This window comes from Miscanthus floridulus, chromosome 17 (assembly GCF_019320115.1).
Source record: "Miscanthus floridulus cultivar M001 chromosome 17, ASM1932011v1, whole genome shotgun sequence".
NCBI classification, from domain to species: domain Eukaryota; kingdom Viridiplantae; phylum Streptophyta; class Magnoliopsida; order Poales; family Poaceae; genus Miscanthus; species Miscanthus floridulus.
This window is the reverse complement of record NC_089596.1, coordinates 48,141,319-48,145,410: the sequence shown is the minus strand read 5'-3', so window position 1 is coordinate 48,145,410 and position 4,092 is coordinate 48,141,319.

Here is a 4,092-nt window from a genome sequence, read left to right as displayed (position 1 = left end):
AGTCACAGGTCCAATATGCTCCACATCCTCATGGATACAATTAGTCTGCTAGGAAGTTTAGGCTTGGCCTGCCCTTGGACTCAAGCCACTGGCTCCCCGCACATCCTTACTTCCTCTAGTGGGTGCACTTTCACTTATTGGGTCCTGTCCTGAGTTGACCTACTCAGCTTTGTGGTCAAAATGGCTTATCCGACCAACTAAGTGCTAGGCATGCATTCAACATGACATGAGGATGTACAGCGAATCGGTCCTTAACTGATGCAGACAGGGATAAATAGGCACCAAGACCTCCGTGCCTTGTTGCTTCTCTATCACAATCCTGCCCGGTCTCCTTTTATTCATCAACACATGGTTATTTCCATGATAGCAATTATAGCCAACCGTGACCAGATATCTACCTATATCTTGCATGTGACAGGAAATCACCCAACTTCTACTAGACTAAGCATGGCTAAGCATATATTCGATCTTAGACCTACATAGGATTCAAGATATATTTGTTTGGACAAGGAAAGTATATGCAGCAAGTGGTTCCAATCAACCCTTAGTACTTAATGCATCAACATAAAAGGACTCAAGTTGATATTTAGAAAACATAGGAGGCTTAGAATGCACCAGTGCTTGCCTTTCAAAAACAAGGAAGGTTGGTGATCAGGATACTTAGGAAGATATTCCATGTTGACTCCTCCTTCTGCCTAAACCTCCTGCTCCTGGGCTGCCTGCTCCTCCTCCTGACACTCGGGTTTGAACTTGAGCAGCTTCACTCCTTCCAAGGAACCTATTACATGCATATGCACAAATGAGTATCATGAATGCATAAGAGATGAGATGACCAGATGATGTGTATATGCATGAGCATGGTTATCCACAAGATGTATGATAAGTTTAACATTCATTGACCAAGTAGATGTATAACTTTCTTCTAGTCGATCAATACTGAGCAGGTGCATATCTCTTCTATAGTACAAGAAACATACACTCACCAAGTTCTAGTATCCTAAGGTAAAGTTGTTCATCATCAGTAAGAGGCTTAGAACCTACAGCTAACAACTAATCTCAATTAGCCTAAGCATCTACACAAGCATCACATAAGACAAACAATTACAATTTGACTTAGTCATTTCCTGTACTGTAAACAACAGCTACTTATTTTGGCCATATCTGGAGTTCTACTCAACCACATACTATGATCTTGGACTTTCTAAAAAGCTTATAAAAGTGCCTACAACTTTGTTATAGTCATCTCAAGATGATTCGATGGCTATCAAGGTCAAACAAAGCAATTTCCTAGTTCTGTCCAAAAATTCCAGAGAATAAGCATTTCTGAAGACTAAATTTCAACAGCTATAACTCTCAAACCATTTAGCCTATTGCCATGAAAAGTTGACAACAGCAAGATCAGTAAGTTATCTACAACTTTATTATTGACAAGATTCACAGCAAATATCATTTTACCCATGCAATTTACTTAACAACAGAAACTATCCAAAACAGTCACTATAACTGAATTATAGAGCAATTAATATTTCACTGCATATAAGCAATCAAATCTGGGCATAACTAATGGTACCAATAGTTCATAAACATCATATACACTTTAGAAAACATAATGGTCTAGCCCAAATAAATTATTTAAATGCCTTTATTAATTTATTTGGACACTAAGGTGAAATAAGGAACATATATCAAAAGTGTACAGCAAATTCTGAGAACATTACAGTAGCCTACATATTACCCCAAAAGTCTACTGTACAAATTTCATGCCATTTGGATAAGTATAGCCATCTCTACAAAAATGACAAGTTGCATAGGCTTATTTTATCAAAAATAGTTTAGCCTAGTGAAAAGTCTCAAACAACAGAGTTTATATATTTTTACTTTCATCCTAGCACCATAGCACTGTGTAAAAATTTGCATGATCATAAGTTATGTATTTTTACCCCATTTATTTTCACTAGAAACTAGCAATTAATCAAGGTTAAATAGGAAGACCATATTCCAGGTATACCTACTATAGGTTTGACATTTTTCCTAGCTAGAGCATGTCAACACAAGACCAGTAAAATTGGAATGATAATTTTTTCGCTTCCCTAGCTCAAGCTATGCATTTTATAAGATGGGAACAAATTTAAAAGCACTTATCTAGCTCAATTTAATTCCCCTAGAAAAATATCTCAAACAGTAGGTTTCATATTTTTATCAAATAGTACACTTCATAAAAAATCCAACAAAATTTAGATCACTCCATTTGCACACTCCTAGCTCTAGATATGAATTTTTGAAGTTTGCTACAAAATCTAGAATAATAAATAAAGAAAATCAAATTTCAAATCGAGCTCGGCTGCTAGGTGCACCCGGTTAGTACACCCACTGGGACTGACAGTAGAGGCCCACAGGTCAATGGGTCCCACTAGTCAGCGACATAGGATCAGAGGACAGCGCTGACCGGCCAGAGTCCACCGATGGTGAGCTCGTCGACGGTAGCGTCTTCACCATCGTGACCTACTCGACATTCCGTGTCGACTGGTGCTCTTGGTTGGCTCAGTGGTTCACCGGAGCTATCTCACCGGCAAGCATGGTGGCTCGGCGGCAGCACACGATGGTGGACTCACCATCTCCAGCGACGACATGGCTAGGTAAGCATGGCTATGGCTTCCATGGACTCTAGCGGAGCTCTCGGGTTAGGTCTAAGCCACGGCAGAGCAGCGGTGAGGTCCGGCCACATGCGCAGAGCTGGACGGCCCTCGTGTCGGCGAGGGGGCTATTAGTGACCTGCCTCCATCATTGGCTATGGATCTAGAGCTCAAGGCGACTCAGTAATAGGTACCAGAGCTCAAGACTGGATGAGGGAGAGAGAGCAGAGATGCATAGGTTGTGGCTGGCAACGAGGGAGCTCATGCTCGGTGGCGCACCACGGCCATGGCAACGACGGTAGCGTGACAATGTGGCCTTACCGGTGCTCATCTAGTGGCGCCAGCTGCTCAGGAAGGTGGAGCAGTTCACGATGAAGCTACGTGCGAGGTGGATTGGGTGACACGCTTGGCCAGTGATGACGCGACAGCAGTGGCGCTGCGCTTTGCTCTGCTCTAGAGCCACGTGGGAGCGAGATGGAGAGGGTGAGAGAGTGAATGAGTGTGTGAGAGCGAGGGTGACCAAGTGCTCGCCTTTGTGGAGCGGCAAGGTGGGCCGGCACCGGCGTATAGCCTCCACACGACACGCACGCCCTGCGCTGGTTGGCCATGACACGCGTGGCAAGGCCGGTTTTAGTTCGGATGAAACCGCTTGAAACTCAATTTTCTCTCCACCATAACTGCTAATCCATAGTGAATCAGTGGAAACTATATTAGTGAAAGTTATAGAGCTATGTGAGATCTCCAACTTTGGTTTAGGGAGCAACATCTAATTGGTCATGGTTAGCAAGTTACAAAGCTCCAAATTGGTGTCCTTGAAACTGAAATCAGCATTTTTGACAGCAAAATTTCTAAGTCTAGAAACAACATTTTATTGATTCTTCTGAGGCCTATTTGACCATGTTAGGCACTGAATTAGCTCATGACCCTTAAATAAAGTTTGTTCCACATAAGATAAGGTACAACTTTTATTAATGGTGCACTTCCATGCAAACAATCTATGCTATAGTTCAACTTTGGTCAAACTAGGATCATGAAAAATGACATTTTGAGCAAACTAGGACTTAGAAGCAAAATTAGCCCATGTCATGAATACAAACATTGTTCAATTTACCAGACTAGACATGTCTAAGGTGTTTCTGTGACCTCACAACCATCTCTTGCATTGGTCACACATGATCACAAGCATATGCATGTATATAATCAACACCACATGTGATAATATGTAAATAATAAGATGAAATTCCATATGCTCATGCTCATGAATGCTTGGATGATGCTTGTGCTCATGAAATGCAAGTGCCAAGTGCAATACTTAACACTAGGTTGTTACAGCCCCTCCCCCTAATAGAAATCTCATCCCAAGATTTGAAGGACCTACCATTTTTCATTGAAAGTTGGATAAACCTCATAGATAATCTTCCCATTCCCACGTAGCATCCACTTCACTTCAATGATTACT